Source organism: Rhododendron vialii, chromosome 10a, assembly GCF_030253575.1.
Source record: "Rhododendron vialii isolate Sample 1 chromosome 10a, ASM3025357v1".
Taxonomy (NCBI): Eukaryota; Viridiplantae; Streptophyta; class Magnoliopsida; order Ericales; family Ericaceae; genus Rhododendron; species Rhododendron vialii.
Window position 1 is genome coordinate 3,543,251 of NC_080566.1, and position 10,154 is coordinate 3,553,404.

Below are 10,154 nucleotides of genomic sequence, written 5' to 3' on the forward strand. Positions count from 1 at the left end.
CTCTGCCTTTCTGTATATCTGTGTTTGGAATTATTCCTGTTAAGATACTTGTTCCACAGCACAATTCTATCATGGGTGGTTTCGAAATGTTTAAGTATTTCGTTCTTTATGTAAGTTGTTCGTACTTTAAATCGGCTAAAGTGTCACGTACTTTATGCATATATTCGTATGCTTTCCAAGTTTGTGCATATCTTCGTATGCTGTGGACTGTTTGTGCATATACTCGTATGCTGTAAAGTTTCACGTACTTTATGCATATATTCGTATGCAGTTTTAAGGTTCTGTTTTTAATTTCCACACAAGTGTTCTCACACTTTAAGTTTCACGTACTTTGGAACTTCATACAAGTGTTTCGTACTTGCGTTCTGTTTAAGTATCACATACTGAAATGGATATCTCATACCCTGCTCCCCAATACGAATGAGGGAAAACAAATGTCGGAATTCGTATTTAAAACAAATACCAAGAGAACAGCAGTTTATACTAAGAGAATAACTTCATTCAAAAACTGTGAAACCCAAGAGGGCGTTACTCGTACCCCTTGTAGCTAAAATAACTAAACTGAAACACAAGAGAGTGTTTCGCAACCCTCACACAATCACGATGTGCATAAAGAAAATTTGTTCATATAAAAAACTTTCTTAGATTATGGACATTCCAAGGTCTTGGCACTGGGTTCCCATCCAAGTCTGCCAATCGATAAGCCCCAATGCCTGCGATTTCTGTAACCCGATATGGGCCTTCCCAATTTGCCCCTAGCTTTCCCTCATTAGCTACTTTAGTATTACCGAGCACTTTTCGTAGCACAAGGTCTCCAACACCAAACTCTCGTGGGTGTACATTCTTGTTATAACTGTTGATGAGCTGCTCTTGGTATGAGGCCAAGTGCACCAAGGCCCGTTCTCGTCGTTCCTCGGCAAAGTCTAACTCAATCTCCAAGGCTCTGTCATTTCCTCCACTTTCAACCAAAGTGGTCCTGTTGGTCGGCAGACCTATTTCTAATGGAATAACAGCCTCTGTTCCATATGCTAATGAATAGGGGGTCTCTCCCGTAGACCTCCTAGGCGTTGTTCGGTATGCCCATAGGACCAATGGCAATTCATCGGGCCATTTCCCCTTTGCTTTATCCAAACGTTTCTTAATCCCATCAAGGATTGTTTTGTTTGAAGCCTCTGCTTGTCCGTTGCTTTGAGGGTAAGCTGGAGTCGAATAAAAATTTCTTATCCCATACTGGGCACAGAAAGTTTTGAATTTCTTCTGAAATTGCGACCCATTGTCTGTAATCAACGAATAGGGTACCCCAAAGCGAGTTATGATGCTTTTCCACACAAACCTTTCTATCATAGGTTCAGTAATCTTGGCCAACGGCTCAGCCTCAATCCACTTAGTGAAGTAATCTGTTGCAACTAATAGGAATTTTCGATTCCCAGTTGCCTTGTGTAGTGGACCCACTATGTCCATTCCCCATTGAGCAAACGGCCAGGGACTTGTCAGCGGCACCAGGTCCTTGGCTGGTGTTCGAATCATTGGTGAAAATTTCTGACACTTCTCACAAATTTTTACGTACACCTTAGCATCTTCTTGCATGTACGGCCACCAATACCCTTGGGTGATTGCTCGGTGGGCTATGGACCGACCACCAGCATGGCTTCCACAAGTTCCCTCGTGAATTTCGTGGAGGAACTTTTGCACCATCTCAGGATGCACACAAAGCAAGTAGGGTCCTGTAAAAGACTTCCTATATCGTTTTCCCTCTGGGGATAACCAGAACCGAGCAGATTTTGTCCTGATTTTATGTGCCTCCTTTTTGTCCAAAGGGAGTACTTCATCTCGTAAAAACTCCACTATTGGGTCCATCCAACTTGGTCCTTGGTTCACGTCCAAGACCATCTCTACACTTCTGCCAATGCTCGGCTCAGTTAAATACTCTACGGCTATTTTTCTTTTAAACTCAGATGGCACAGCTGCAGCTAACCATGCCAATGAATCTGCATGAGCATTCTTTCCAGAACTTATCTGTTCAATATACACCCTTTCGAAGGTATCGAGCAGATCTCTGGTCACCTGTACATATGCCGCCATCTTCTCGCTCCGGGTTTCATATTGCCCGGACAGTTGATGGACTACGAGCTGTGAATCAGAACACACCCTAACTCGTTCAGCTTTTAGGGTTTTTGCACTTCTCAAACCAGCTAAAAGCGCCTCATACTCTGCCACATTATTTGATGCATTGAACCCTAGCCGAACAGATAATTCTAACATTGACCCTTCAGGGGGTAAAAGCACAACTCCAATTCCTGAACCGGTGTTGCAAGCTGACCCATCAACAAACAGCTTCCATTCCAGGGGATCTTGTTCGGCTAATGCCTGTTTCTTCGTTACAGGAGACTTTGCTTCACACTCCTTTCTCGTAGGAGGCAGAGGTGCAACCGCAGGTGAGAATTCTGCCACAAAATCTGCCAACACCTGGCCTTTGATTGCTGTGCGCGGCTGATAGTCGATGTCATATTGGCTCAACTCAACGGACCAAGTTGAGATCCTTCCCGAGAAATCTGCCTTTCGGAGCAATGATTTTAATGGAAACTCAGTGTAAACCACAACTTTATGGCTCTGGAAATAATGTGGCAATTTTCTAGTTGCTGTCCTTAGTGCTAGGACCAATTTCTCGAGGGGCAAATACCTTGTTTCGGCATCTAACAAAGTTTTGCTCACATAATAGACTGGGATTTGCTCGGATCCCTTATCCCTTAAAAGTACTGCACTTACAGCATGCTCAGAAACAGCTAAATATAAAATCAGAGACTCACCTGTTTCTGGAGTCGAAAGAAGGGGAGGAGAGGCCAAATATCCCTTTAGATCCTGAAAGGCTTGTTTACATTCTGCTCCCCATTCGAACCCTTCCCTTTTCTTTAACAGCTGAAAGAAAGGTCTGCACTTGTCACTTGATCGGCTAATAAATCGATTAAGAGCTGCTGCCATCCCAGTTAATCGTTGGACTTCTTTCGTTGTCCGAGGACTTTCCAGATTTTGTAAGGCCTTTATCTGGTCGGGATTTGCCGCTATTCCCCTTAGAGTTACAAGATGGCCCAAAAACTTTCCAGAGCCGACTCCAAACGCACACTTCGAGGCGTTGAGTTTCAACTTGTATTTCCTCAAAATCTCGAAAGCTTCTCTCAAATCTGCAATATGGCCTTGCCCAGATTTACTCTTTACCACCATGTCATCTATGTAGACCTCCATAGTTTTGCCAAGCAATTTTCTAAACATGATGGTCGCCAGTCTCTGATACGTTGCCCCTGCATTCTTCAATCCAAAAGGCATGACATTATAACAGTACAACCCTCGTGGTGTAATAAAAGACGTCTTCTCTTGATCTGGCCCAAACATTGCAATTTGATGGTATCCTCGATATGCATCGAGAAAACTCATCCGTCCATATCCTGCTGTTGCATCCACCAACTGGTCAATCCTTGGAAGAGGAAAACTGTCTTTAGGACACGCCTTGTTTAAATCTATGAAGTCAACACATACACGCCATTTTCCGTTCTTTTTCTTGACGACAACAGTATTTGATAGCCACTCTGGATAATAAACTTCCCTTATTGCCTTGGCTTCCAACAAGTGATCTACTTCTTCAATTACAGCGTCAACGTGCTGTACGGTTGCCCTTCGTTTCTTTTGAATGACCGGTTTATGATGTGGATCTATATTCAAATGATGGCAGATAACATCTGCATTCACCCCAGGCATCTCGTCTGGTGTCCAAGCAAATACATCGACATAAGTTTTCAAAAAACTAATCAGTTCATTCTCTTCCTCTTCTGGCAGTGATTCCCCAATTAGAAAATACCTATCTGGATCAGTCTCGTTGATCAGTGTTTTCTTCAAATCCTCAACCACCCTTTCAGTTGGGTCTTTTCCGATATCCTCAATGGTCGGCAGATCCGGAGTTTCCACAGTATTAATATGGCGGGCATTATGGACTCTTTTTATGATGGATACCAAACATTGTTGAGCTATCTTTTGGTTACCTTTGATGTGCTCAATCCCATTAGACCCTGGGAACTTTACCATCTGATGGAAAGTTGAAGAGACTGCCCTCATCTTGTGCAACCATGTTCTCCCTATAATCACGTTATAGGAGGACGGTACATCCACCACTAAGAAGTCGGTTCGTAGCACTACCGTCCCAGCCCGAACAGGCAGGGTTACCTTGCCTAACGGCCAAACTGCTCCTGCTCCAAATCCGACCAATGGAGTTACTGATTGTACCAAATCTTCTTGTGTGAGCCCCAGTTTCTTGAACGCATCATAGTATAGCACTTCGGTGCAACTCCCTGAATCCACCAGGATTCTCTCCATATCATATTCCCCAACTCGGAGGGTTATGACCAAAGCATCATTGTGAGGTACCTGGACTCCTCCCAGATCTTCATCCGTAAAAACTATGCCCTCGTTGCTTGCCCCTTCGTTGCGCCCTCTTTTCTTCCCCAACTGCATTACATGTTGGTCATGTTTCACTTGTCTCTGAAGCAATCTCACCTCATTTCTCGTATAAGGTTCGGCTAATCCATGTATCATATGGATTACCCCTTTTGGATTCTGTTCGTAATCCAATTCCATTGCCTTGTCTTTATCCTTGGAATCCTCTTGGATAAATTCTTTGAGGTAACCTCGTGAGACCAAATCATCAAGATGCCGTTTAAACATCTCACAGTCCTCAGTCATGTGACCCCAATCCTTATGGTAACTGCAGTGCTGATTCGTAGCACGTTTTGCATCTTTATTCCCACCAAGAGTTGGGGGCCATTTGAAATATGGTTGATTCTTTATTCGATAAAGAATCCTGTAAATGGGCTCTTTCCAAACCGTGTTTATTGAAAAGAATGACTTGGGATCCGGGGCTTGCTTATCCTTGTACTGCTCTTTCTTCGCCTGCCCATAATCTTTCCTCTCACGATAAGTCTTGGGCTCTGGCTTGTCAGCTTTCTTTATAGGCCCCTTTACTTGCTCGGCGGCCAACTTTCCATCCTCTCGTAGGATGTCGTCCTCGTTCCTGGCGTGCTGCTCAATTCTCTCCATCAATTTTGCCAATGTCTGCACGGGACTCATGTTTAGAGATTTACGCAGTTCCCCCCGAACAGGTAAGCCTGTTTTGAACGTGGCTATTGCGTATTCTTCACTACATCCTTCAATCTCGTTGAAGGTTTCCCAGTACTTCTTTGCATAAGCCCTGATCGGCTCGTCCTCTCCTTGCTTCATAAAAGAAAGACTCTCAAAGGTTTTGGGAGCTTTCCTGCTCGTCAAAAACCGTGCAGTGAATTCCTCGGCCAATTGCACCCATGTTCGGATGGAGCGTGAGCCCAATTTGTGGAACCAGGACAGAGCAACCTTCCCCAAACTTGACGGGAACATCTTGCACATAATTGCATCATCCCCTTCATGCATAAACATTGCTTGCTGATAATGCTGTATATGGGCCACGGGATCAGTATCTGTCTCGTAGAGGATGAATGTCCCGTGCTTTACCCTGGTCGGCAATCTAGCCTCCTGTAACTTTTTTGCAAAAGGGGAGGATGCTATATTCTGCAGTGCTTTCCGTGCTGCTTCCCGTGCAGTCATGGCTTCATCCTCCGGTCCTTTCTTGGATCTAATTCGTTCCCAATCGGAATCAGGTCTCTCGTACCTGTCCCTATGATGTTTTCTACTCCCTTCTTCTTCGGGGGTAGAACTCCGACCTCTGCTTCTCCTCTTTCTTGGAGATACCCTCCTTCGCTCGGGTGTTCGGATCCTGCTCCTCCCTTTTCGTGGAGAAGTTTTATGTCGCCTCGGGGTCAGACTTCTGCTTCTGCTCCTCCTTCCTCGTGAAGGAGCCTTTTGATACTGTACCAAAGCGTATTCACTACCTCTAGAATTTCTTCGAGATAGTCCAGAGTCCTCCGGATGTTCTCTGATTTTCTCTAGTTCTCTGATTTCATGTTCTCGTTTTTTGATCAAACGAGCATACTCCTCAATTTCTTGTCTCTTCTTATCAAGAACGTCTTCGCTACGGTATACACTTCTGGAGTGTGCAATCGATTCATCCCCTCGATGGGATTTAGTCCTTCTCGTGGACTTCGATGCCGTCTCTCCATCTCTATTTCTGGAGTTGCCGTGGATAGTAAGGGGGTGGCCCTTACTCGTGGTCCTCTTGTGTCCTCCTTCGGGTTTTCTCGGAGCCCCGGGTGGAGACTTATCCCCTCCTCCAATTAACACATCCTTTGGGTCGTGTGGCGTTGCTGGCTCTACTTCCACCATGGTCGTATTTCAAAGGGAACTCTTTCGTTTCCCACAGACGGCGCCAATTGTAGGTGGATAAATTCAAGTAGTGCTTTAAACAGCACTGGAATGCAACGGCTTCACGTGCCTCTTGAACGTAACCCTAATTTGTCAATGAAACCCCTGTCCTACAAAACAGACAAGGAGTGAGTGCACCTTTGCCTCTCGTGGCAAAGGCCCTCCGATGCCTTTGTTAGTATCACGTACTAGCAATCAAACCCTAATTATCAATAGGAAAGCAAATAGAATGCAGTGTATTGCGTACCTTTTACCTCTAGGTTTACCTCTTATTTATAGATTTGCGTATGCTTGCTGGCCAAGCATCCGTGTTGCCCTAGGATTCCTAACTCGTATAGGAATCCCAGGATATCAAGGATTCTCGTTTCCGTTATCGGTTCATTACCTTAATCCTTGTAGGACTCTTTTCCATAGCAAGCCGAACATTCCATATTCGTTGGGTATCTTTCTTAGATCCTATATTCTTGGGATCTCATCCTTTAACGGAATATCAGTGATTCTGGACCCTTCGAGAATGTTCCCTCAAATAGGACTTCTCTCTCTGTTCGGCCATCTCATGGCCGAACAGACGGCCTGGACCAGTTACTTCACGTGTTACCGGTCCTAAGAAAACAATTTGAACCATATCCTTTCTAAGGAGCTCTCTTCTTGTTCGGCTCTCTCTTGCCGAACAAGTTCCTATGAACAGTGGCATCTCATGTCATGTTCCTTGGATTTGGTTCTAATAACGTCTCATGTTATTGCACCGAGAATCGTACAACCTCTCTGGACCATTGACTTCTCATATCACTGGTCCACAGCGCGTTGACCCCTTTTTTGATCGTGCTCGGGCTTATTTTGTACCTGTTCGGGAATACCTCCCTACACGAAATTTAATTTTCTTACTAAATGAGTATATTTGGTGATGAAAAAATAAATTCGTCACCTTTTTGACAACTTCCGTGACGAAATAATTTTGTCACCAATTATACCTATTTAGCGACGAAAAAAATATTTTCGTCATCACAGGTACCCATTTAGCGACGAAATACATTTTTCGTCACCAAAAGCTTAAAAAAGGTGACGAAATTATTTTTTGTCACCAAAGATAATCATTTGGTGACAAAAAATATATTTCGTCGCTAAATAAGACCAATTTAGTAACGAAATATTTTTTTCGTCACCAAACGTTTAACTTTGGTGACGAAATGGTGACGAAAAATATATTTCGTCATCAAATGAGTACCTTTCGTGACGAAATTTATACATTGCGCTTTATCACTAAATGTATTTCGGACATAACTCTTTACTACAAACTCTGATTGAGATAACTCTAATTGGGTTTGAACAATAACTCAATTGCCTACAACTTTCATGTTTATCAAAATTACTAATTTTAATTTTTAAAGGTTCAAAATTACATTCGAAATATATTTTCATTAATCATATATGTTATATATTAGATATTTCAAATTTTTATTGAAAACTGTGTGTGGTGCTATTGGTTAGAGCTTGCGCGAAAAACTCAAGACACACGGGTTCGAAACCTAGCAGGTGCAAGAAAGAATGATTTTTTACCAATATGAAAAGGTCTTTTGCAACGAAAATTTTCATCACCGATGCGACTCATTAGTGATGAATTTTTTCGTCGCCAAAAGAAATAATTTATGACAAAAAATTTCGTCGTCAAAAAGCACAATAAGCGAGGAAAAAAATTTCGTCACCAATTATTCACTTTTTGATGATGAAATATTTCGTCATCAAAAGACACTATAGGTGACGAAAAATAGATTTCGTCACCAGGTAGGAATCCTCGACAACCTTTAGTCAATAATTTTTTTTTCGTCACCTATTTTATTTGTGACGAAAAACATGCAATTTGTGACGATTTTCATTCGTCACCCAATGTAATTTTTCTTGTAGTGTTTGTTGAAACTTGCATGGGAGTGAGACGGTACCAGTTTAGGACCTGGCGAAGTAGTGGGTGTAGGGAAAAACGAACTCCGCCTTCAACAATAGCTACAATTGGGATACACATCCTATCCCATGAACTGCCATCCCTGTCTGCACCTAAAGGGGCGAGTTCGAGCCCCACGTTATCAGGGACGCTATACTCAGTCCTAAATGCCGCCATGGCAGTTGGGGTTTCATAGAGTTTCTTAAACTTGCTGGGTTCTGGAAGGTTTTCATTATCATCCGCCATGGATACGAAAGAAATGAGCAGGACAAAATCGGAAACTAGGTGCAATCGAAACCCTAAAAACCAAAATCTGGATCGAATCTCAGAATAAGATGCAAGAAGGAGCAAGAATAAGAAGTCTTACGAAGCTATTGCAGTGGTTGCCTGAGATGCAATCAAAGTTGCAGACGACGGCAATAGCGGATGAAAGACGGATGATTTTCCCCTGGTTTTAGAGAGAGAAATGGAGGATTCAAACTTTGGGTGGAAAACCCAAAAGTATCCCTTTTAGGGGTTTAAAGTGAAAGCAACGGAGACGAAACGTCTCCTCTTGCGCCGTTACATGAGAAGTAACGGGAAAAGAGAAGTCTCAACGGATGGTCGTTTTGACGCCGTTTATGAAACGTCAGACTGAGTTAAATGCAAAGCGTACGAAATACGCCACGTGGATTTCCTACCTCGAGACGGCATGATGATTTAAACGCCAAAAAGAATTAATGGCATGTCTGCACGAGATCTAAGAAATTGAAAGCTTAGTTCAAAGGATAAGTTTTAGTTTTACCAGCTGCCCTCGAACAGAGGCAAAATGGCAAAACTGGGGAGCAATTGTAGGGAGGTATTCCCGAACAGATAAAGTAATAACCAAGCACGTGATACGAGAGACCACGGCTTAAACACGATAAAACAAACCACCATGAGCGGTGGTCAGCGATACAGACAAATGGCATGAGAGGTCATTGGCGTAAACTGACTGTTCGGCAGAAAGAGACATACCGTTATATTGGTCCAAATAGTTAGACAAGGACCAAGTTACACATGAAGTAGCTGGTCCAGGCAGTCTGTTCGGCTACAAGATAGCTGAACAAGGAAAGAGTTCCAATCAAAGAGTGAGAGCAGAGGGAATACTCTAGAAGATTCCAGAGTAGTCATGTCCCGTAAAGGAATGAGATCCCGAGGAAATAGGATCTAGAATAGATACCCAACGAGAATGGGATGTTCGGCCGATAATGGAAAAGAATCCTAAAAGGACTCTTTTCTAATAAATTGATAAGGAAAACGATAATCTTTGATATCCTGGGTTTCCTATACGAGATGGGAATCCTAGGGCAATAGGGATGCTTGGGCAGCAAGCATACGCAAATCTATAAATATGAGGTAAACCTAGAGGCAAAAAGTACGCAATATGTTGCATTCTCCTATTCTCCTATTGATAATTAGGGTTTATTGATTAGTACGCAACACTAACTTTAGCATCGGAGGGCCTTTGCCACGAGAGGCAAAGGTGCACTCATCCCTTGTCTGTTTTGCAGATTAGGGTTCCGACGACGAATTAGGGTTCCGGTGAAAAGACACAAATAAGTCGTTGCAATCCAAGGTGATCCGAAGCATCAATTATTTTCATCCCCCTACAATGATCTCTATTTTGTCAAGTCATGACTCGTGCAAGCTATGCTATGACTTATTGCACCAAAGCACCTTTTTTTAGTAAAGTTGTATGATTCCACCTTATCCCAAAGGTACCCAATGCAACATTTCCCGTTATTCCTTGTATATAACAAGATTAAGCTTAATTATGAAGTGCATAGATACTTAGGCTGCTTAACTTCTAATCTGACCACAGCCCCACCCATTTGGACATTACTGCTTATAATGGTCTGGT